This window comes from Mycteria americana, chromosome 5, assembly GCF_035582795.1.
Source record: "Mycteria americana isolate JAX WOST 10 ecotype Jacksonville Zoo and Gardens chromosome 5, USCA_MyAme_1.0, whole genome shotgun sequence".
Taxonomy (NCBI): Eukaryota; Metazoa; Chordata; class Aves; order Ciconiiformes; family Ciconiidae; genus Mycteria; species Mycteria americana.
In genome coordinates, this window is record NC_134369.1 from 57,787,487 (window position 1) to 57,813,694 (window position 26,208).

A 26,208-nucleotide genomic window follows, 5' to 3' on the forward strand; every position below is an offset into this window, starting at 1 on the left:
GGATTTCATGGTAACCTTATGACCTGCAATACCTGACATGGGTTTGGGCTGCCTGTTGAGACCAACTGTGTCCTGTCCTCCCTCTTTCCTCCACACCGGGCAGCCAGACCCTGGCTGAAGCAATCAGCTACAGTGTCCCAGAGCCTTTTGTTCTGGAACCTGCTCACCCTTCCCAGACATTAAAGGCATGGGTTAATATCTGCAAGGAAAAAGTATGTTTTCTGATTTATTTTCTGCTTGGGAGGAAGAACAGCTGTTGACTCTATCTGATATTTGGCAATATCTGTATTTTTTTTGCAACTGCTCCCAAAGCTGGGATAAAAGATTACTGGATAAGTGTTAATGAATCAACAGTATTTACCCCATTTCTGCTGCATCATTGGGACTGAATGATTGAGCAATACTTCCAGACATGAAATACAGGGCTCTGACCAGTACAAGAAATACAAAGGAGACATAGCAGCTCCTGGAACAGACCTGAGCTGTTCAGCTGTGCAACGCAGGCATTCACAGACCAACCTGCAACGGCAGCAGACCATTAGGGCCACCTGTACCGTGGTGCGACAGCCCCTGTTCCAGGCCGCGGGCTCAGTCACTAGGACCCACTGCGCCAGGGAGAGCCTCCCCTTAATCACAGGTGCGATCCTCTGAGAAATTTGTACAAAATTATTTTTATCATAGTCATTTTCAAATGCATGTAGCTGTTCAAAACAGCTTATCATTTTAATGCCACTTGAATCGGTGTATTAATTCATACCGTGGAAGGCGTATTTATACTGCAGAAAGTGTTTAGCATCTCTATACATATGTTACTAAATGAGGGTAATAACTATGCCTAAGAAATTCTGGCACAGCTAATGAGATGCTGAGCAAAACCAAGTTTTATTTGTCCAAATGCAATAACATGGTTACTTAGTAGAGGTAAGGAAGAAGCATATTTCAGGGTGCTGAGCATAACTGACCCAGGACAGCTCCTGCAGCATGTCCAGAGGTTATAAAAAGCACGTTTCAGGAACAGGAAAATGTAAAACACAGATTACCTCCAGAATCCTTTAGCTGAACCTCTCCCACACCACTAGTCTTCCTACCTTCTCCGAATCACCCTCCATGGCCCCCAAAAGACCGGCTGGCAGTGTCTGGGTAGGCACACGTGTTTCAGTGCCACAGAGGGCACGACGCCTCAGCCCTCGCCCAGTTGCTCTGCCAGACCCACTGCACATCCACAGCACAAGCAGGGCTTGTACTGGGCCACCCGCACCTCGGTTACCATGCATAGGATATCTGCACCTTTGGAAGAGGGAAAGATGAACTCCTGTGGCAACACACACCTGTCTCAAGGCAGCATCGCTCCTCTCCCCCTCTCATCCAGGCACAAAACCATTTATTCAGCCAGGAGAGAAGTCAGAGGACTGTGACCCACCGCCTGTTCCCAAACTCCCCGAGGAGAAAGGGCAGGTGGCAGGGCACTGGGGGCACACGTGCTGTCCCCTAGCTTGCCCACGGGCCACAGGCTCAATACCCTGACATGAATTAATGAGATCCAAAGCAACAGCAAGCTGGGTTTTGCTTATAAAATCTGCTCAGCTCTTGAGCTGTGCCCTGTTTGTGTTGGGCTGGGCTGCAGACAAGAGATACAGAGGCAGCCTTGCATCAGCTCTGGTCTTGGAGCTGTCTCGCTGAAAGAGCCGATAAATTAATTAGCTGATGATAAATAACGATAAATTAATCTGCGTTATAGTTCTTGGAGCCACTACATGGTAGCAGTGCCGTGTAGGGGCACGGAGGGACGTGGAGATGCCTGGGTCTCCACAGCAGACCCGACACAGCGAAAGGCACAGGTCATCCTCCGTGTGATCCGCCCAGCACTCGCGGGGCCAAATTTCTCTGAGCACTTCTTCTCTAAGTACAGCTATTTCAGCAATCTTTCTAGTGCATGTAAGAACTCTCACTAGGGTATTGTGAGATTTACTTGTTTAATATTTGTAATGCACTACTGAGAGCTTTTAAAGTTATTTTGCAAGTGTAGTGTCTTTTTGTTAGGATTATCCTGTTATTTTGCAATGTTTCCTAACGCACTATTTTCTCTCTGCCAAGTCATGCTGTTTTTTTTTAAAAACCAACTTCTTAAAATGTTTCTCACAACCACTCCCATTTTAAACATTCTTTATAAATAAATAAATAAATGTAAACCCTACATTTATAAAACACAGACTTTAAAATGGTTTCAATATGTCTTGGATTCGTATATTCATGTACTACTTGACTAGTTTCCAGAATTCAGTTCTTAGGAAAATAAAAGTACAAAAATGCTCCAGGAAATTCAAATCACTCACCATTAGGGAGACCGTTTTCCAATTACTGAAATCCTTCAAACTTTTCATAACCCTTTCCATTTGGTTCTGGGATTGAACGTGAAAAAATAATTAAAAAAAACACTGGACTGTGTCAAATTTTATACAAATGCATGAGTGTGGAAGCAATTTTGGTTCTGGGAATTGTATCTGGGATAATTTAATAACTTTTCAGCTTCCCTGGATACTGTAAAGAGAGCTCTGAGAAGGAGCAGAGCTGGGGAGCTCTGACCCATCTGCTTCAGGCTGGAGCAGAGGGTCAGTTGCTGGCACAGAGCACAGAGCGGCGAAGCACTGACCGTTGTCTTTCCAAAGCTGAATATTCTTGGTCTGCTCCACAAGGAGCTCTTTTGAATCACGTTACCAGTAGCTGACGCTTTGCCAGCCAGGGACTGAAAGCCTCCAGGGAGCCGCACCCACGCACAGAAGAGTTAAACCGCCTGAGTAGGTGCAGAAGCCCTCAAGGTTGCAAATAAAAGGTGTAGTTATTTCCAGCATAATCTTTTAGAGGCTCAAAACATTAATCCTATCACTTTGGCCATCTTCCAACACAGCCTTTTGCTGTGTTATTTGCAGTGAATGTTTATGACAGTCAGCGATTGTTTGCCCTAATTAATGAGCTAGAGAATAAATAGTTTTTTTGAATAAACGCATCCATATCCGAGTTACAAGCATCCCCTTCAACCAAGGAATGCTAACATCATGAGTACATAACAGCACTCATGCATATCATAACCATTTCCTTTCCCTTACAAAACAATCCATAGGAAGCCTATGGCTAATGCAAGACATTCTGCCACAACATGATCGCACCTGACAGTTTTCCATCTATTTGATTTAAAAAACCCTGAAAAGCAGAGAGAAAAAATTGTTTGTCAGACATGCTTTGCGCAGGCTACCTCTGAAAAAGCATAATTTTTTTAACCATTTGTTTACAGATTAATTTCAGACTTTGGGAAGAGCCAGTGCAAATGGGGTATCTTTTTGCCTTATAAGAATGCTGTGGAAAATACATAATTCCCAGGTCTAAAAAAAGAATTCCCTAAAAAAGAAATCAAAATTTTAGAATAGTTCTGTTTCTGAATGGAATCATCATGTGCAAGTAAGGCAGAGCTGGGTCCTGGGGCTATCTTCCCTTTTAGTATCAGGAATGACAATCAGTAGATCTGACCACAGCATTTTTAGTTTTGATATTTTAATCTTCAAGTCATCTGGAAGTAAAAAGTATAGCTGAGGACTCTTAATTACAAATCTCTCCCCACTCCATACACTCCACACACGCACTTCTGCATTCCCAGGTCACTCTAGGAGACAGGCTGCTCTACCATGATTCAACTAGATAAGTAAAATGCAGGGTTTAGTACTGGTCTAGGATTCCTTTTTACCCCCAGGGAGACAGCATACCTGTATTGGATATCTGTCTGGTTTAGATTTTGATCTTCTTTCCCCACATTATTGAGGTATTAAACAATCTTTAGAGCATTTATTCATTCAGCCACACCACGGATTAAGGCTATCTCTATCCCTTTTATAGGTAACACCTCAGGTTCAAAGGCACTTTGTTTCTTGCCTCTAGGCAATAAGGAAATACTTGAAAGGACAAGAATAAAAATGGTAATTCAAGTAATAAACACTGCAGACAGTGAATCTGAACCTTTTCTAACAGGTATACCTTCAAGTGTCTCTATAGAGATGCACGTCTCTGTTCAGTGACTTTAAACTTAATGACAAGAGGCCTGCTTTTCCTAGTTACTGTTCACAGACTCTTTCGTCTGGGAAATCACAGGTTAAACACCTCTGGTTTAAAACTTCAGCCGAGATTCTTCAGATCCAGGGTATCTGCTTTGGAAACTGCCCCTGGAGGGTACATGCAGGCTTACCAGCAATCTACATCTTGTGAACTTGTCCCCAGCTGCTAGCTTTCAGCTTTGCTCAGCTTCCTAAGAGTTTTATCATCAGTCAGCCAACGAAAAAGCACTGCAAGCCAACAGTATTAGTCTCATGGTCTCTGGAGGCTAGAATTTATGTATTTAATTATCTCCCACTTGTCCTCCACAGACTGTATGATGCCTCAGTACTGGGTGCCAGTCACAGCACTGATATACTGACTAATCAACCTCTGTGGTATCTGCCTCTTGGCTAGAGATCAGTGACAAACTCAGAGTGAATAATGTATATGATAAATCGTTCCTCTTTTGCTGGTCATATATTGTGTACGGACAATCTCATTTTCTCAAAGGTGTGGTTATTCCTAACTATTTGCCAAATATATTCTGCAAATCAGTTGTGCTCTGTAGACTATTCCCAAGTAATCCTTCCTTGTGATTCTTAATACCCCAGCTGCGCTGTTTAATTTTGATTTGGCATCACAACCCTAGTAAGAAATTGTCTGTCTTCCCTGGCTGGCTGGCAGCGGCTCCTCTCGTTTGCGTGCAGTTTGTCACACGGTAAATCCCGAGGGCCATTTTCATAATCAGAACCCCAATGTGTTCAGCCACGTCCAAAGAGTGTGCGTTCACAGCACCCTGCGGTGAGCAGAAGTGCCTTACAGTTAAAGGGATGATACCTCTGTCCCCAAGAGATTACAGACGACACGTCAGAAGGGGTTCAGCAACGAAAGCAGGGCATCAGCATGTACTTAGGGACACGGAGTGGTGGACGGAAGAAAGGGCCGTTAGAGACTGCAGCTGCATTCCCAGTGCTCTGTGCAAGCTGTGGCGGTTCCACCACCCACGTCCTCCGCCCACCCCTTGAAGCCAGACATACTCAGAAAGAGATCCTCAAGCCCTGCTCGAGCACCTGGCCTCAGCGTGGGGCCTGCAAACACTCTGGGACTCAGACGTGTGTCCCACACGCAGCGAGAAGATTCATGCACTGAACCTCAGGCTGTCGGTGGGACACCTTGAGCAAGGAGCCCGGCGATTCCCTGCGGAGTCAGTGCGAGAGGGGGGCACTTCCAAGCAAGGATCCATGCCAGAGGTGGGACAACTTGCCTTCTGCAGGAATCCCATGTCCTGAAGAGGCCAACCATCGTAATGTGGCTGCTCAGGGCTATGGGATGTCAATCTGTCTACAAGTCAGCATCCTTTCCTCTTCCACATCCTTTCTTCTTCCACATAACTGTTCCACATCTAGGGGTTTTTGCAACAATTTTTTTCCTCTTACAAAATCAATGTTAAATTTTATTTGACCATCAGTCAAATGCCTCTGCCTCTGAGCAATTTTGTACAACCTGGGAGCACCAAGCGCACAGCTTTTAAACTAATAAACGTTGTAAGTCAAGTATTTACAAGAAATATTTGTTAGAAATAGTCAGTTGCAAGTACTTTACAAGTATACTCTAAGGGCACAATATCTTTTGTCCCCTTTAGAAGAGCAACTGAAGGACTAATTCCCCAAAACATAAGATTTCTCAGATATATCTTTCAAAACATTATCACTAGGATGAGGCTAATGAGATATTTATATGGAAAAAGTGAAACTCATTGGAATTAAAAAAAAATAGTTAGTGAGTAGGACAATACTAATTTTAAATACTGAAGCTGATTAAAATAAATGAGTGATTTTCATGGGATCAAAGCACATGATTATGGAAAAATTAGCAATTTTAATTTGTAGGGAACAGGAAGATCTGTTTACATAAAGAAAGAGAAAAATGACCACTGCAAGAGCTACACCCTTGAAATGCTGTCAAAAACATACAGCAGGGTAAGTAAAGCTAAAGTTAAACAGCCAGCACTCTGGACATAATTTAAAGTAATGATTAGTAATTAGTAATGCACTAAGCTGATAATGCCAGGCTTTATTTTGCAAAACAGCACTGGTTTGTGTTCACACAAACCCATGGGCAAAGAAGGCCTGCCTGTGTCCCAAACAAAATACGCTCCTGCAACTGCCAGCAACCGCATCCCCAAGCTCAGAAACAAAGCAGACCACTGCAAAATGGTGGGTCTAAATTAATTGTGAGTGGTTGAGAACATTTCTGGAATTGAATAAAACAGGCTGCTTTCTCGTGACTCATTTTTGCCTGAACTATTGCAGTTTCCACGTCTTCGTCACCCTCCCACTGTGCATGCTCGCCAGGCACTGTGGGTTAAAGAGCAAGATCGCATCTCTGCTTTCGACTGCAAAGATCCCTCCCAGCAGCCGCTGGAGCAGAGCAGCTCTCGGCTCTGTAAAGAGACCAGCATCGCCGCAACGCCAGTGCTCTGCGTAGCCCAGGATTTCACAACAGCGATGAAGAACGCCTCCCACGTGAAGCAGCACTGCCCTTTTAGTAGTCTTTGTAGCCTGACTGAGGACTGAAGTTCTACCGTTTATAAACCTAAAGGGGATTTGAACTTCCTCCTACTGCGATTAATCAAAACCAAAACCAAGAGGACAGTGGCAGCAGGACCCAGCAGTGAGCCGCGTTTGTCAGCAGTCCACCTCCAGTGAGGAGGACCAGAGAGTTATTTAAAGCTGTGATCACAGATAATTACCGTGCTGAGCAGCAAGAGTAAAGCCAATGCTTATTCTTCTCACTCTTACATCATCCACTTTTAATTACCTTTTAGAAATAGAATACTACAACAAACCAAAGCTCTTTTTTTTTCTGTGGACATCCAAAAAGATGAGGCAGCTCAGCTCTATTTAGACCCCAGTGGGACCTCAGGGCCTACTTCTTCGCAGCAACTTTGAAAATCCCACCCGAAATATTATGGAACACAGCTCGGGGGCTGCCAGTTGCCAGAGAGCTAACCCAACGTTAAGCTGAGGATTTGCACACACGAGCTGGCATATTTGACAAACATTTCCTGACACGTGTCATAGCACTAACAATTCTCAAACACCTGAAATAAGGAAAAGGCATAGAGACATAGATTTTCATAACCCAAGTAATATATAATTCTTCTACAAGGAGTAATATACATCATGGCACAAACTTAACTTCGATCTAAAAGAAATAATAAGCTTTCCTAAGTAGTGTTCAAGGCCATCTTTTAAAGATACCACAAACACTTGTTATATTTTAAAGGCATTTCATGTTACTGGAAATTTCCCCTGCTATTACCTTTGAATTCACAGATCAGGGCTCAGCAGGTACCTTGCTAAAGGTTGACTCAGAAAACAGGCGAAGCCAGGTTATCACCTTCCTGGAGGAAAACGCATTTGAGTCGGTGATAGGGGACCGCTGCCAAACCACAGCACAACAGACCCTCCAATAATCAGATGTTTTGTGTGAAGGGCCCAATGAGCACAATATGAGCAACAATGCTAGATGCAAATTGTACCCCCTAATTAAAATAAAAATACTGAATTTCTTTAATCTCTTTTTAACTTATTGCATACACCCAGGTCATATTTCAACCGTTGTATATGGGACTTTAAACCCACACGATTTAACAAACTTCAGGAAAGGGATCTCAGCTGTCCCAACTTGGTGAACATTTTGGGGCTGTAAAAGCTGATACCGTGTCTTGAGTGCCAGCAACACTTCCAACAGATACTCTTTCTATCAACTTCACTGGCTGCCTCTTATCTCCAACCCTTGTGGTGAACACCATGGGAGGGATATTTTCACTTCTTTTTCCCCGCCTGACGTGAAGGAGTTCCCCATCCTGGCCTGCTGCTCACAAAACAGTTCATCAGGCCTTATTTCGTCGCACAGGGCCCTGGCCCTCGGATCCTCCCGCCCTCTCCGCCGGCACCCTGCGGCACTCGCAGCAAGCAGAGGCGAGGCGTGGGCTTTCTCTGGAGACAAGCGCCCGAGTGGGCTGGTCTCTGCGTGCCACCAGCAACCAGGCGGGTGCTGCCGGAGCAGCCACTTATTTCTATCTCCTTTTCATTATAATTCAAATCCTTGAAATTTCAAGGAATTTAGTATCTTTGATGCTTCTAACTCTCTGGCAAATTTAACGGGAAGTGGAAAATTAGTTCAAAAAGTTCTTAGGAGCCAAAAGATACAGACACACCACAGGGTCTCGACCATCTCACTTCCTTATGAAACAAAAGTAACAAACCTTGCAAAAACCTTACCAAAATCGTGGGAATTCTGGAAGAAAGGGCAGGTAAAAGTCTGCGGTGATTTTATCAAAGTTCCCTGCTGGGTTTCCAGCACAGCAAGTGCAATCCAGCCTGGCCCCCGCGGGGCGTTACGACAGCGGTTCGACACGGCTGGCAGCACGAGCAAGTCTGGCGCGAAGAGAAACCAGCGGCTTCCTCCTTACTCATGTCGGAGGCAGCACAGGATTTCCTCTTTGCCTCCTACGACATGGTAGGAGTGAAAGAGGGGATGACAGTCTAAAGACATATCAGACCAGAAAAGAAAAGAAAGAAAAGAAAACCAGCGCAGCATGCTGCCACTGTTTGAAAGGTAGGTAAGATTTAAATAGCAATAATCCCCAGAAACTATCTAGTTCAGGTCATCAACTAACAAGCTGGTTAATTCCTGTAAGGATTAATGCTTGAAATTATTATGCCTGGCAGATGTTTGCTGAAAAGGAATTAGTCCAGAATACGCAGCATGAAAAGCAGCAAGAAGCAAAAGTGCAGACAGGTACATGCTAGAGGTGAGATTTTTAGAAAGTATTAGGTCAACTTCTAACATAATTATAATTTTCCTTTCTACCCACTTTATCTTCTGCTTCTTTTTTACTCTTGGCTCCCTAGCAGGAGATTCCCTTCACAGACTGACACACTAATCTAGATTCTGCTCTCAGTTACAACTGAGCAATGTGAAGAAGAGGTTAGCCGGTATTTTCAGGCAATACCGCTGCTGCACAATTTGGCTGAGTGGAATACACTTTGTAGGCGTTAGCTCTCTCTTGTGATGGAGCACATGATGAAGTCTCCATTCCTGATTCCCCCAAACTATTGGAAAATATAAAGCAGCATTTTCCCTCAATTAATTACGATCCCTCTGGGTACGCCTGCTGTTAGACATTCAATGAAGTGAAACCCACTGGTTTGGTCTACCCACCCACTGCCGTTTGCATCATCCTAATGGTGTAAGTCTAGTTAATATAATCCAGGACCAAACCAGATCCCACTTACACTCAAGCTAGTGTAAATCCAAAGCAAGTCCATATGGCCAACAAATCTCTCCAGTTTTACAGTTGCTGTGTGTCATAATTTGTACTACACTAAGCAGCATTTCCAGGATTACAATAAAAGTAAGGAGGAAAGATGGAGAAATCAGTGAAAACAAAACATGGGGAAAAAAATTGGCTCAAATTCTACTTCCAAATTAGAAGTTACAGATACAAACAGGGATAAAACTATGAACGTCTCCACCCATTTCAGGAACAGGATCAGGCAACACAAGTGAACAGCATGGGGAAAAACTGAAGAGAGGAACAAAGATGGGATGAGAATCTAGGTGGAAGAACACCAATGGGATAGAAACTGTCGATCAAGCCAACCCTGTGAAGTTGCCAATCCAGAGGATTAACTGAAGACCAGTAGCCTTAGCTAAGCTGTGATCCCCATGTGCAATGGTGACCCCAATGCAGCCAACTGAACACAGAATTTTGCCACCAATGGTGAAAAAAACCAAGGGACAGAAGAGGAGGAACGTCTTAGGAGTTAGCAATGCTGTCAGTGCCTCTAGAGAGGGAACTGATATACCAGCTATTTTCCAACTGTCTTGTTAGCCTTTTGCTAACATGAATAATTCTCAGAAATTATAAGAACATCTCAAAACACGTCAGCCTGCAGACTAAAATATATGATGCCTGGGGGAATGCAAACTGGAGAGCGGTCCATTTATCTGAAAGTCAAATCAGGGTTGTTTTAGGATTGTGTTGCTGTTTGAACGGCGGAGTTTAAAATGCCTATAAATGAACCCCTTCACACGCTTTTCCTCTGTTCTCTCTCTCCTGTGCTAAATCCCATAGTCACTGTAAATTTGTCATAATCCTGTTTAAAAAAAAAAAAAGGACTGAAATTACTAGTAGTGAGGAAGCAAAACATATATGGCTAACATCAGCTATACACAGCAGCTTCTAAAACACAGTAAGAAGCGGTCTCTTTGGATGACTAACCTAGAAAGCAAAGGAGCCCAGCAGCTACCCTGGTGAGTACAGCCAGCCACAACCTGGAGGCAGCAATGAAAGGATCGAACTAACAGAAATGCAGCATTCCCCATAAAACTTGCAGTAAGTTAGTATCAAAACTTATTTTAAGTATATAAATCCTAGATTACCACTTGAGCATAATTCCTTTTAGACCAAATTTGATTTTACATTTTTCCATATTTTAAAAGGAAACTGCAGTTTCAGCAAAATATTCCAAATGTTCCCACAACATCCGACCTGCCGTTCCCTTCCTTCCCATACAAAGAATACTATTTTCAGTTTCACTGAGGGATGGAACAGTGTTTTTCCCACTCTTCAGGCCAACTATCATTTCTGTTGTGGTAGTGGAAAGCATTTGAATGGTCCCTTCTTTAGCCTGACATCTCTATGTTCAAATATGGATTCAATTACATCTGTAAGAAAAGAAAACCAGTTGGATGATCTTAGATTACCTGACAGTCTGTAGGTACTGCAAAGGAAACATATTGCTGCAAACCCAGTGCAGCACGTGGAATTAAATGACTACATTGCCCCACCGATTAACCTACTGTACTTAAGTGATACTCTGGACAGAGTGGCAACAGACCGGCCTCATTGCCCACTAATCGTCTGCATCTTTGACCAGCCAGTGATGTACCAGACTGCTGACTGTTCAAGAGACAGAAATTGTCACCCCAGTAGGGTTACAAGGGTTATAAAGCACTGCCTGAGCTCTGACAAAGACCTATGAAACCCCTCAGGTAGGAAACAGAGCAGCAGTATAAAAAATTTTCTTCCAAGAAGATCATTACAACTGTGTTATGTATTCTTACTACTCTGCAGAGGCTCAGGTCCTAGCTGTGAACCAGCACTCCACCATGCTACAGGTAGCACGTGTAGAGCAGCGGTGGCATCCCCAATTCGCCGAGGTTACTGCTGAGGCAGAAGAGAAGCAGCAGGATATGGATACAGAGAGAGGGGGAACACAGGGGAGCAACAACGCAGTATAACTCAGCGTGAAAAGCCACAGGCAGAGCAGCAGCTGCCTAGCCACGGTCAAATTTCCATAGCCATTGCAGCAAACGAGTTTTAAGGAGGAATCTGTGGGATGGTCATGACGTGGATTTGGGAAGGATTACACGTGAGGACAAGACTGGGAGAAAAAGCATGAAAGCGCTCAGGTTAAAGTCTACCAAGCATTAACGCAGGTTGGTACCATAGGCTGGCCAGAGGTGGAAGCTGCTCTCTCAATAACAAATGAAATGCAGCATGGTGATGTATGGGAATCAAAATTTCCATCTTCTGGGAAAGATCGCATTTCTAACTATATTTTAATTCTGAATTAGAATAACATTGGTGTAAAAGGTCTTTCCATGCAGTTACTACTCCCCAAAGAATCTGGTTTGGAAATATTGTGAAAGGACTTTTCAGAAAAGGAACACCCACACCAAGCATTCAAGTTGTCCTAAGTACTGGGCTTGGAGGTACTGGTGGGGGTGGCACAGACACAGACAGACATCAAGTTCTTGGTCTCTCTTTCTGGTACAATTTCACACTGTGTAAATAATGAATCATTATGCAGAACCTAATCATTAGGCAGAGCAGAATGATTCAGGTGTCCCACGTGCAAGCCGAGCATCTGAAAGATCAGGCTAAGGCAGTCGTTATGCTCTGTCCCATTCAACAAGAAAAAAAGTATTTTGACTTTACCAGTTAGCATAAAAAACAAAACAAAACCCAAAAAACCCCAACTCACACACAAAACTAAACCCTGAAAAATGTCAGATCTGATTTGAGCAAGACTAAAAGAACCAAGATGTGGGTTAGCTGCTGCTATATTTGCTTAACTGAAAAAAACACCTATTTGCAAATCCCCAAACTAAGGTGTAGCACGCTAGTAGCAATAACCTAAAAGCGCTTCACAAATACCAGAGTGATGGATGACACGGGAAGGGCGCACTATAAAAAACAATTACACGTGGAGCACTAAAACAGCCTGTTAACATCCCAGTAAATTCCTCACCACTGACCAACTGCAACTATTCAACACTAGCAGGGCTTTAAAAAAAAAAAAAAAAAAGCTATGACATATAACGTATTGGGATTAAATGTGTTCATGTAATTAGTTACAAAAGTGTTTATAAGAAACACCTTCAGCTCTTTGATCAGACAGCAAATGCTACTTCACTCTGCAGACCAGAATGACAGTACCAGCCCTCTTCCATCATTACGTACTCTCACAATACAAAACAGCTGGACAAGCAAACAGCTGAGGTGAGAAATAAAGTAATATTGAAGGCAAGAATATCTTTAGGGTTGCTGGTAGCCCTGTCCTAAGCACCCCTAGGTAAATGCAATCAGGTGGTTAAGGTTTTTACCAGCATCACGACAAGGGATGCCTCCAACAGAGTGTCTGAAGAAAGGGTATTTTGCAAATGGATGGATGTTCTTACCCATCTTCTGCAGCACTGGAGAAGGTACACGGTGTTGCAGGCAAAACAGAGATGTGGGCAGAGAGGTCTAGGCTGAGGGGCGATGACGAAGGCCAGCCGTACTGCGGACAGCCGGAGGCGGCACAGCTATTATTGCCTCACACAACCCAGGGTGCAGGCAGCTGCCAGGGACACGCTCCTGCCCCCTCACCTCCTTGCAGTAACTCTTCTCACTGCTGAACCATCACTCTTTCTTCCTTCTTCTTTGTCTCCCTAATTATTGTTTTATTGATTCTACTCTTAGACATGAGCTTCTCTCAGGGCAGGGAACAATCATTTTGGGGATGTCCATAATGGGGCCATTTTTCAGACAAGGACCTTTAGTTCTGGACCAAGAGCTCAGTGCCAATGGCACTGTCTTCCAACTGAAGTGCTTCAGAGGAGAAGCAGTCATACCTGGGGTTGGATTTGAAAAAATCTGGGTAAATAAATTAATTCTACACTGAAAGTGCCTTAAAAAATTAAGTAGTAACTAGGGAACAAGGACACGAGGAGGGGAAAGTTCTACAACACAGGGATTTGAAGCCTGTATGTTAAAAAAAATTAGAAAATAACAGAGAGGCTTGACATTTTTTCCCTTCTTTTAGGCTGAAGACATTTTCTGTAGATTGTTCTCTCACACCAGCAGTATGCACGCACTGACAGAACAACTAATGGAGTCAGCAGGCCTATAATCTGAGAATACAAGGGAAAAATCCCAGGCTCTGGTGAAGCCAAGGGCAGTATTGTCATAGAGCCAAGATTTCTACCCTGACTCCTATGGACTTAAAAGACAAGGTAACAAGAAATTTTTTCCTTGGGTGATCTCTTTATCTGAAGATCTAAATTAACCCGAACGCTTCTCTGGTGTTTACTGAGCCAGCGTTATTAGCTATGTACTTCACACAAAGCCTGTGCTTAACCTGCTGCAGCTATAGACCATTTCTGCTGACTTACATAAGAAACATCACCTACATTTGTCAACCACTGTCATCTGCCATTCATATAACCACTACCACATTCCCACAGAGACTCAAGAGCGCTCATGCAAAGAGCCTTTTGCATTAAGAAAAATCAGTCATCTAGGCTGAAGGAAATGCACAGCCTGGGGAAGAACTGACAGCTCCAAAGATTGGTTTATCTTACTTACTCGCAGAACCTTCAAGGCACAGGCATATTTCCTCACGTGACCCTGTCTTCCCATCTAACTGACTTGAAAATGCAGCGGGTACATCAGTGCCTCTACACTTCCCACCTTCAGCTTCCCTGAACTTCTTCAGGCTGTATGGACAATGGGGTACAAAGCCTGCATAAAGACCAGCTGTTACATCTCTTAAACTACTCGTCAGTCAGAGGCAACACATGTTTTTCTGCTAGGATTGCCTCACTGGCGGGAAAACAAAAGACAAGCATGCAATGCTTTAAATCACATATCACTTCTATGTAAGGTGGAGAGAAAAAACAGCCAAAAGTAACCCTAAACTTTTTTCACAGCTTAATTTTTTTATTGCTGTTGTGTCAGTCCAGCTGAGCGAGTAGGTGAGTCAGTGTGTGAGATAATCTTGTAGGGTAAAAGCTCCAATCCTCTTGGTTTTCAAATAAACTCAAGTATCCAGATCCACTATCAGTGGTTTACTCTGTCTCACCCGTGACACCCTCCAACCTAGTACAACACAGTTGCCACATACATCGAGTGTACCCTATGAGGTGAGATGTTAGTGTCCCCATTTCACAGATGGAGACACTGATGCTCTCAGCAGCACCTCTCTTTCAAACGTAGCGTCCGACAGACGGTGCCAGACTCAACAGCACATGAAGCACGTGACATGACTGGTCCCATTTTAAACCTCTGATTGTACATGCTCCTTCAACATCATAGAGCAAACCTGTGGCAGAGAACACAGCTCTTCTGAATCAGTCCAATGCACGAAGAGAAGAAAGATGACCATGTGCTTAACAACACATGCTCAACTTGTATGTTGTTTGGGAGTCAGGGATTAAGGCCTTGACGACTATGCTGTTTACTCAGCAGAATTCTGCAAACAGTTTCAGGAGAATTCATGCAAACTCTGGTTGTATGTGCCAGCCTGGATCAAAACAATACTTACAGGTACACTCGTTCTTCAAAATCAAGTTTTTTCAAGGAGCCTTGAAGAACATGTCTCACTCCATCAAAGACAGCAACTTCCTCAATATTCTGTTATTTAGTCCTACAAGGCATGATACCGAAAGAGATTACAAGGTGCTGTTACTCTCCAACAGTGGAAGGAATGTGTCTGGGAGAAGCCTGCAAATTGGGCTACCAGTCAGACTTCTCTCGCTGGTGCTGACTCTGCCAATGAATTTCTGCATCACCTGGGCAAACACCACAGAATCACATGCCTCACTTCGCTCAGCTATCCCACAGATACAGTAATATTCACCTGCCTCAAAGGAACCCAAAGGTTTTTGTGGGTCTGACTGCTCTTCTAGTAAAGCCAGTGGGGTTTTATTATTATTATTATTATCATCATCATAATCAACTGCAAGGGGAGCAGCAAGTAGCCCTATGTAAAGTGTTTCTAGGATTCCCTGGTGACAGGCACTGTATCTACTAAGTATAACAGTAAGTCCCCCAGCACCAGTTAACCCACATGGGCCCTCTCATTCATCTTGTACTCCCAAGTATTACTGTCACATTTCTGAAAAGGCTTTCTGTATAGCACAACTGTAACAACAGTTATTTCACCTTTTAATACCACTAAACAAACACTAATCAAGAACAAAACAGGCAAGCCACAGCTTGATATCTGAACTCCAAGCAAACTACAGTTTCATGGTTCTCCTTGTTTCTTGCTATCTCCTTTAATTTCTTCCAGTATGTTATATCATGCATCTGTTCAGTGAGATCCCAAGGCTGAGATTGACATTTAATCCTCAGCCTATTACAGTCAAAGCAGAAATCCTGTTGGAATTCCTTGATATAAAGGACTTCATATCAAGCCCATGTGTTCTGTTTAAGTGTAACATAGAAAAGATGCTTGTACCAACAGAGACATGAAAAGTTAGTTCTGCCAAAGGGAAACAAATGAATCCACATAATCTTTAAAATCAATGCATTTTTTCCTTAGAATACAATTAAGCTGTGTGCACAGACAGAGACATCAAAGATTGCTTGTTAACCTGACATGCGGTGTCAATGAGAATGCCCTTCCTTGTCAGATCTGCCATCTTTATCTCAGCATTGAGGTAGGACCACTTCAGATAGCCGAAGTTAAATACCCCAGGGCTCACAACTCCGCGAGTCATTCTTTTTGTAATACAGGCGGTACCATCTTGTGATTCAATTTATTAGCAATACAGGGACATCCCATGATAAGCAACAGTTCACACTACTTTGAGTCTAAGAAGCGGTGAATCCAACAGCAATGTCTAACAGACAGCATGTTTACTGCTTGCCCTGGCTTCATCCAGTCGCAAGTCAGGATGTTGCAGAGTCATCAATTCTCATGGAAGGCAAGGACCGACTTGAAGCTTCATCTGGAGAAGAGTGTGCAAGGAGCGATCCTTATGAAGGATCTCTACCTTCCTTTAAAAAGACTCTATTTCTTTAAAACTCTGACTGTTACGCCCTAAACAGTCAAACACTAGAGAACAAACAAGAAAAGTAAATTTTCAAACAAAAGAACAAAATTGTATTTAAGTTGATCCTGACAATACTGCAGCTGGTCATGGAAGAATTGTTATAAAAAAATTCTACCTTCCTAAATGCATATGCCAATATCAGCTACAGGCAACGGAATTACATTTCAGACCAAAACTTTAGCAAAATTCAAGGATGTGTAGTTTGGGGTCTAACACTAATCAGTATCAGGCTGAGTTTTAAACACAGAGTTTTAAAGTTTAAACACCGAGTTTTAAATACTTTTCAATTCTTCTCGGGTCATTTCAGTGTACTTTTATTTAATCAATATTAAAGGCACAAATCTTACCATTCAGTTGTTTGCAGAGCAGATCTGCATGATCAAAAAAGACCCTGAATACTTGTTTTGCATTTTTAAATTTCACAGAATTGCCATCAAATGAAGCCTGAGAAAGCTGAGACATTATTGACCATCAGTAAGCATTTACCTTAAGAGATATTGTCCCTGAAGAATAAAAGTATTCCACTGCCTATGCTCCAAAGACAGCAGAGAGGTTTTTAGCCAGGCTCAAAGAGGTATTTAGGAACCTGATATTTATTACTGTTGATTTCAGGTGCCTGAATACCTTTGTCTTCATATAACCGTGCCAAGTAAAAAATTCCCTTGCCAGTTACACTCTTCATAAACATTCCTGGAACTCAAGAATTCTTCCTGTTACCATGTGGCTTTTCCCTTTCACATGCCAGAATTGCCAGGATTCACACTTGGCCCACAGTCCTTAAGTGGACATGTACAATGCAGTTGTAAAGGGACCCTTTCTAAGGATGTCACCTTATATGCTACCTATATACGCTACCCCAGAACAAGTCTGCCAGGACAGGTCATAGCTGTGCCACGAAACCCCATCTACAGTTGACAAGGACTAATAGATAAAAAAAAAAAACCAAACCAGAAAAAAAATCCAATATTTTGTCATTGCTACAAATGATCTGGGATTTGCCCTACCAGCCACATCAAGGAATACATAATTCTGTGTCACGATGAGTGATCATCACTTTTGCTTGGTTTCAAGGGAATTATGCTTATATGATAACATTCAGTAAGTCTTGAAACTGTTGGCCAGTTTTGTCAAAATAAAATAAATCTAAAGACATTAGTTGAGATCATAGCCCTTCTGTACTTGACGTACTTGCGCAAATGTGTGCCTGGCAGAACAAAGACAGGAGCTGTGCCCTGGAGAGGCAGCAAAATGAAAACAAAGTGCTTTGTGACCAGCACAACTAAGGAAATCAGATCTCCTACAGAACTGTTTTCCTTAGTTGATTAAATGTTTACACTGAATTATACTAAGATTTTCTGTTTCCATGTTCAAAATTCAATGCATCAAATCAGAGTTATTTATCTCCTTTGAAGTTTTGAGGGAGATGCCAGTCCAGGGGCATTCACCCTGAAAATCCTTCTCCTTTTCTCTTTACAGCTTCATTTACGCTGAATATCTTATTGCCAAACGAAGGCAGTCACATATGAATGTATCACTCAGTCACTAAGCTAAAAACTGGAGAAAATTGGCAAGTGTTTGACTCTAGACTTGTTTTTCGCTGTTGGTTTGTTTCTACAAAATTTGCAAGAACTTAATTACCTTGGAGCTGTTATTCTTATGTCATACTTGGTTGAAACTGGAAAATGGAAATAAAATATTATTTAAAGGACAAATATCAAGATGCATGTGCATACACATATTAAAGGATGGCATAAACCTTGTTTCCAACAGAAGCTATGCTAAAAGATGAAGGCTAGTTATCTTTTTGAAGCTGCGATGCAGGTGCTAGGTTTGGAGCATCCCCTTAGGCAGCGGCACTGCTCTTCAAAGTCATGTGGATGCAGGTACAGCCATATTCCGAGGCTGAGCATCCACAAGTGTACACAGAGGTTTTCAGGATGATTTGGGAGCCACAGATAACTGGAGGGGCACAGAAAAATGGCTTACAGAAGAGGAAAAGCTAGACACTCTTTTCAATGAGGTCAGTGCACGAAGGCCACACAGAGGACATACATACCAGGAACTGACTTGGAAGCACAGTAAAAGTCTTGACCGGGATGAGAGGGAAAGGAGAAGCAGTGAAATACATGGCTGAAGGAAGGAACTGGAACTATCAGAAGAAGGAATACAAGAAGAGAGGCAAGCACCACAGGATCGCACCCTAGCTAATTCTGCCTTCATTGGGAACTTGAGAGGACTCTGGATCTGATGATTCATGACAAACGTGAAAACAGCACTGGGTGTAGGGGAAACTGTTTTTCTACAGACCCCATCAGCTTTGTCAGACTCCACTTCCTGACAGCTAGTTTGTAGGGAACAATGCCCCGTGACTCACCAAAAGATGTTTGCTTCTTGTTGAATTAAAAGTCGCCAGGGGACTCACTGCTGCGAGTTACATTTCCTTGAGATCCAACTGGCTCACACACTTGGCAACCATGGAGGCTGTGCCAAGCTGATGTGCATTTCAACAACCCACAGATCTGAGACACTTTTAGAAAAAGAAGGAAAACCCTTGTAGGCAACCAATCAGCTTTTAAAGTTTTGTTGCATTTTTAAAATTCTTTCCCCAGAAAACAACCCCTGTGTACCAAGATTTTCAAATGGCATGCTGCATGCCAAGGGCTTAAAAATAACATCCAAAAGTAGCAGCAAGGAGCTGGTAAGAGCAGCATAGTGATATTACTTTTCATTAATTTATTATTTAAATTATTTTTCATTAAGATAGCCAGGCTTAGATTTGAGGCAAAGGAGAAGGCAGGCATCCTCCTCTGATGAACTTGCAAAAGAAAGCAGTGTCTTGCAACTATCATTTTCATAGTTAATCATCATATACATCCATAATTCCTGCAGATTTCAGTCTGTTAACCTATTTGAGTAGAGCTATTTCTAGGAATAAAGTTTTCCTGGACAAAGACCTAAATTCACGCAGGTCAAACCAATAAGGATTTGGGAATAAAAGAGATGGCAGAAACAAACATATGAGAAACTGAAGCCTTACTACACCTTGGGGTGGGGGTGTTCACATACGGAAGTTGTACAGAGTCTAAAAATGAGAGTAGCGGCTCTTATCATAGAAAAACTGGGAACCTTTCTAACTGTTTAGGAAGGAAAAGGCAGACAAGGTCAGACCTGCTTAAGGGGAATCAGAGCCGAGCTGGGATATATTTAATAGATTTGAAGGGGAGAGAGGCTGGGGAAGGAGAACAGAAACAAGGAGCTTGCAAACTGCAGTCGAGTCCTGGCAGTGGGGACCGAGAGATGAAGAAATTTGACAGTAACGCTGAGCAACCGGCTTTGGCAAGAGCCTGACATCTGAAAGGAAAAGTTGCAGAATGCAGCTGAACGCTTCCACCAGGCTGGTACTCATTCACAGACGAGATTTTTTACAAAGAAGTTAAATAAAAGGTGTTACCCCTTTAGCTTATATTATTTAGGGAGGTATGTCCAATTACTGCAGCTACGTTATTATGTATATTAGTAGTACATACGGAGCTCTCATACTCCCCAGCGAGCTACCTTGGCAAGGATAAGCCCTGCCTCCGCTCCTGCTGCGCGGCTCCGGCCGTACCCGTTGCAACCGTTATACCGTGCGGCGGCACCACAAACCTGCGCGGCGGGGGACGGCACCGGGGCGACCACTCGGGGACAAGCCGGGGCGCGGCGGCTGCCAGGCGGGCGGCGGACGGGCCGAGCGGGGGCCGGGCGCCCGCTGCCGTGGCGGCGTTTCACCCCGCCTCGCCGATCCCGGAGGCGGAGAGGCGCGGGCCGGGGCTGGGGGACAGCGCCGAGCAACAGGAGGCGGGGTCTGGGCGCCGGGCGGGCTGTCAGTGAGGCGAGCCGAGCCTCCCCTGCGCTGAGGCGCCCTCCTTCCCCAGCGGGACGGGACGGGACGGGACGCCGCAGTCCCAGCGCGCCGCCGCCTCCCCGCTATTCCCCCCCCCAGCACCCCGAGCACCGGCAACAGGCCCCGAGCAGCGCCCCCGGCAGCGCCGCAGGCCCCTTCCCGCGGGCCGGCGCCCCACTCACCGCTGCGGCACCCGCCGCCGCCCTTTCCCCCGCGGGCAGCCCAAGAGGCCGCGGTGCCTCTTCCCCCGCGCGCTGCGGCCGCTCGGGCGCTCGCCCACCCTCGGCGGGGCCGGTGCCCGTGCCGGTGCCGGTGCCGGTGCCGGGCGGCCCCGCCGCTCCCGGGGCGGCGCGGAGGGCCCGCCCCCGTCGCCGCGGCCCGGCCCGGCGGGCGGCGTTATGTAACCCGGGCCGCGGCCGGCGCCGCCGTCCCGCCCTGCGAGGAGCCGCCGTGAGAGGAGCCCCTCTGAGGGCAGCGGCGGCGGGGGCGCGGGCAGGCGTCCCAGCAGGCCCCGTCCGGCCCCGTCCCTGCCCGGGGGCCGGGATCAGGGGCCGTGCTGGCACGGCCGGCGGCGTGGCCCGGGGCGCTGCAGGCAGTCCGTGCGCGGCGGCAGGCGGGTGGCCGTGGCCACAGGCAGCAGGTGAAGACCGGCACTCCGCTGTTTCTAGCAGAGTAAAATGCACTAGAAGAGAAAAAGCTGAGTTTCTCACAATATCACGTTCTGGGGGACTTGGAGCTGTGAGAGTCAACAACCAACCAGGAGATGTGCGACAAAGCACAGAGGATCTTTAGACGTGCCGGTAGCCCCAGCGATCCGTGCCAACACGTGGGCAAGTTTCTTAATGTTTCTTTTGAATGCTCAGAAAGCAAGAACACGGCTGCATTTCAGCAGTTACATGTGAATGAAACAACTCCAGGTCATCGCAGTTAGTACGAACAGGAGTTCATTTGGATGCATGGAGCGTTGTAACTGATATTTGGAAAACAAACAACCAAGAACTTAGGAAACAAAACCTGTTTCCGCTGTAGTCTGATTCAGGCGATTCCTTCCTCTGTAACCTATCCAAGCAAAAAGTCTACAGCATATGCTCAGGTTATTCGGGAAAAATCAGTTAGAAACAAAGGAGCAGCAGCAGCGGTGTGTTGCCAGCCACAGCGTCGGTTCTGTAGCCCAGCAAGGGATGCCAGAGAGCCGTCAACGTCTTGTGCTCCATCTGCGGCATCAGAAAGTTATAAGCACGTGAAAGCCAGTGGGTTGAGCCACAGGGAGGGACGGAGGAAAGAATGAACAGCTTCTTCATACTTGAACAATAATATTATGTAAACAAACTGCATGAGCATGTGAAGAAGTTTGTCAGTATTTCCTAAGGCACAAAAACGTGCTCTTTGGCAGAGGTTATATTGCTGCCCTCTGCTGCTGGGAGCTTGCGCGGTTCACCCGCCTAAGGAGCAGAAAACCGGGCCTTTTGCGATAGAAGTCTCTGAGCACCCAGCCAAGAGCCTCGAGATACGTAGTTCCGAAGCGAAGAGGGTGAGCTCCCGGAGCCCGGGAGGGGCAGGGGACGACAGCTCTCCGCCCTCTCATGCCGGGTGGGGTGGGCTGCCCCACATCCATCGTGTTACCTGGCTGTATCAGCCAGGGCAGCCTTCACGGGGCTCACTTCTGCCAGGTATTCAGGACGATCTGCCATCCATGGGCCAACACAGCCTTAGTTGCCAATGTGTAAAAGTGAATCTATTCCTATGTAACTGCTCTTGCCCCATAGTAATTCAGAGCTGATTATCTCTTAATGACCTTTGGAATAGTGTGAGGGACAGGATACAACCCAAAAGGGCTGGGCTCCAAAGGAATGTGTCTAGAATAGGTAGGTGATAGAGAACAGAAAATCTTATCTGTGAATCTGGACTGGGAAAACTGGCTCAGTCATCACAGTGAGTGTATAAGCAACCCTCACTGGCAGCTATTAATGCCTTATGAAACCACGCCCTAGGAAATGACTTTGTATACCTAAACCTTTTAAGTCCAAAGTAAAAACAGCCCCTTGTATTCAGACAGCTTGCTGGTGTTGGACAATGCATTGCTGTATCTAAAAATTGCTTGCATTAAATTCCTCTTCTGCATTTCCCTATGCAGAGGCTGTCATGGCTCTGATTTTACTACCTCAAACAGCTTTGTACATGCTGAGTTAGAAAAACCAATGTACACAGGCAAACAGCAAGCATTAAGTAAATGAGCATTCAGTGCATTGCCCAAACAATATAAAGCTGCCCACACACCACACCTAAACAACAAAGGAGAGGTTAGAATGACAGCAAGCAGCGTGGAAGGGTGGAGGAGCTTCTTCCAAGGAAAGAGCAGCAGCTCTTGCTCTCTTTCCTTGGAAGAAAGGAGTATATTTTTAGAAGCACTTGGCTCAGCCTATAAACCAAACCACGAGTATTTGTCAGTGAATATACAGCGTTTTCAGACATTTCCTGTGATGAGCAGAATACCCAAGAGACTGGGTGGAAAGCACCGAATACTGCAGAAGCAACAATGGTGTTGGCATGGTTTACTCCACAGGAGGACCTGCACGTCGTCTCTAGCACAATAGAGAAGCACTTGTAATGCTGCAGGGTAGCTGCTCTCTCTTATTAGCGTAACACACCCATTTATTCACACTCATAACTGATGACAAACAAGTATTACAAGATATTAAGATGTTTCCCTTTATGTTTGCTTGAGTACAGCAATGTAAAATTGTTATTCAAATAATGAGTCACATGGCAGTCTTGGGGTGGGAGGAACAGCATTTGTTGGCAAAGTAACATTTGTGTGCAGCATACCGGTGACATATGTCTTTGGCATGACAGGTTTCCATATTGGAGCTCCTCAGGTTTTTCTTTTTTGTTGTTTTATAGCTACTAGAAGTTGCACATTGCTTGACAGAAAGCTTCCGTGGGTGGTGGTAGGAGTTGCTACAGAAGAACTCTCTCGTCAGTAGGTGAGGAATGAAGAGTCATAAACTCTAATGTCAAAACAGTGTATCTTCAGGAGCACTAGGGCAAAGATCACATCAGTGAACCAGGCTAACTTCCTACCCTGTATTCGTGTGGAGACCATCCGGACTTAACCTGGCATTCACATTCTCCCTGCTGCATATTTTGAAATTTACCTTTTGTTTAACTAGGCTCCACATCCTGGGCACAGACTGACCACCTCTGCAGGGAAGTGGGACCTTGTGCTACAGCATCAGTTCTGACACCGCTGGACCAAATACTCTCCCATAGTTAAACATTTACTATTCACCTGAGTTCAGACTCATGGGCAGACTTGGCTATTTTAACACTCCAAGGACACTTGAAATTTAAGCACAGATTCTACAAGACAGATTCCAAATGAATAGATTTTTGGTTTTTTTTGTGCCAGTATGCTTCCATGTAAACAGAAGAAAAGTGATACTTGGTGCCCCTTATTCATTAGCTTTTAAATTCAGAATTTCATGTCAAACTGGAAGTTAGCAAATATCACAGAAGACTGTGCAGTCAAAATGGAGTTTGCACAATGTTAAATACACAAAGTGTTAACATCCATTAGATCAGTTGTTGTAAACCAAGTCCTTTACACCCATATACCCTTCTGAGAATAGGAGCCTTCAGCACATAAGATATTTAAATCTGGACTTACTACTTCCAATATCACTCCCAGAACTGCAGTAAGCATATGCAATTAGGAACAGAGGAAATTTGTTTCATGTTTTCCGTTAGGTGCAAGATACTGCCAAGGAAGCCTCAGATCTCTGCAGCTTCTGCAATTGATAGAAACAAGCCTAACAGTGAAAAGATTGTGGGAGCAAGGTTAGCAGACAAAAAGTGACATTAAGTCCACTGAATTCAAAGAGAGTTAAGCCAGTATAAACCAGTTGAGGCACTGCTCCATTTATTTATGAGCAAAACAGACTGTTTGCATCACATGCACTAGACATCAGCATTCTTCATGTGAACAACACTTGCTTGAATCACACCGTATTATTTGGAACATATGCTCTAAAGGAACAGTTGTCACTGATGATACTTGAGTCCTCCAGCGCTATCAAAATGTTCATAAAAACATTCAACTTCCACTTTGATATCAAACAATTTTTGTCTTGAGAGCAAAGCAGCGACTCTCCTGAGCATCATTATTTCTTCTAGCTATTTTCTTGGTAGGTTCTCGCAGGCTCTGCTCTTGTTTGTTCTCACTCTGGTGCCTACACATCTTTAACAGTCTGAAGGCACTCAGAAAGCTTTTCTTTTCTCCCTAAATATAAGAAACAACACTCAGTGCCCAAAAGAATACACTAGGGGTGTTGAAAGCTGATAAAGGGAGCAGTCTCAACCTTTGGAGACAGTATCACTTCACACCTAGTGAACAGAAAAACAAGAGAAAAAGGTTGTTGTACACTTAACTACACTGGTGCAGTTTTCCTGATGCATCTGCGGTAGTGAAAGTCCTTATATTGGCTTTATTAAAAGGAAGCTTTTTTTACACTGCTTCTATATGGAAAAACTCTAAGACTATCTGAATACCAATACAATTATTTTGTTTTAAAAAATATTCTTCAGGCAGAAGTGTCAACCAGAGAACAACTGAACATAGACCAAGTCAGAGGCACAGATGGGGTAGGAGCAGAACCCCGAGGCATGGCTCTCCTTGCCCCAGGGAGCATCTTCATTAGCGTGCTGTGAAGTCCCACGCTGTTTGCTCTCCTGTGCCCCTCATCCCCAGGCCAACTTGAGGCCTTTTTTAATGTAAGTTGTCTGTAACATTTAGGCATCAGCAAGGTTAGCAGCTATGCAGGAAATGCAACATGCAGACAAGTTAGAAACCATAACTACAACAAAAGATTGAATTTATTTAGTTTCTTTGAGAAATCTCCCCTGCTTTCAGCTACCTTCTTCACGATGTATTTTAAAGTACACTGTTCTGCATAGCTCTCTTTTCCCAAGTGTCTTTACAGTCCTCAGTGACCTATTTAAGTTAGGAAGATAAGTTAACATGGAAATAGAAGGAGGCTGCAAACTGGAGGAGAGTGTAAAAGTATCTTTGAGAAGAGGGGGAGAAATAATTGTTTCTCCAGTTGTAAATAGAGACACTTGCTCATAAACATGTCTCCCTTCAGATGAGATAAAACAGTGGGATTGCTGAGGATTGTGTGGTTTGGGGCACTGCATTTACAGAGCACACACCACTTGTGAATCCTATGCAAGCCTACAGATGATGAGAAAGATAGTTTAAAAATTGAATTAATTATAGCTGGTATATTAAAACCAGAAACCATTTCTCACCTGTAAATCTTCATGTTCTTCATCTACAAGAATTTGATTAATTAATATTAAAGTGAATTAAAGAACACAGACTTGACATCCATAGTAAACTGGTGTAGGAATAAACACAAGTCCAAATATCTCCCCACATTTTGAAATGAGAGATATTCTCCATTTTGCATGTGTTTTATACTCTATTTAAACAGGGAAAAAAAATCAATACTCATCCACTTTTCTTAAAGGAATGGATGAAAATTAATTTGGTTTATGAATAATCCTATATATAAGCAGCATTTTCATATCTTTTTTAAGACAGCAGCTGAAGAAGTCTCAGATTTTATGCAATTATTGATTTATGCTGCAAACTCTCCGTGGACCAAAAAAAGTTTAATGGCTGTATTACAGTAGCACCCAGAGACCTCCAACTGCAGGCAGACACGTGGTTTGCTAGGGAGTCCGAATGTGCCTAGAAAAAAAGACTAGATGTTCTGGAGCAGCAACAATCTAGCTGCACCAGAAAGCATATGAGGGAAGGGGTACATTGACTTCTGCTTTTG

General features: G+C 44.1%; 1 protein-coding gene across 5 annotated transcripts in view; it reads right to left on the reverse strand.

Moving 5' to 3' along the window:
- The window catches only part of SYNE3 (spectrin repeat containing nuclear envelope family member 3), a 69,813-nt gene extending 49,110 nt beyond the window's left edge, over positions 1-20,703 (reverse strand). The window contains exon 1 of one of the 5 annotated variants that reach the window (XM_075503523.1): positions 20,128-20,260. The gene's annotated coding sequence lies outside the window, so the exon portion shown is untranslated. Of the gene's footprint in view, positions 1-8,369; positions 8,521-20,037; positions 20,317-20,547 lie in introns of those variants that run through there. The other 4 variants (XM_075503527.1, XM_075503526.1, XM_075503522.1 and 1 more) reach the window with 4 other exon arrangements.
- Between the last annotated feature and the right edge of the window lie 5,505 nt (positions 20,704-26,208).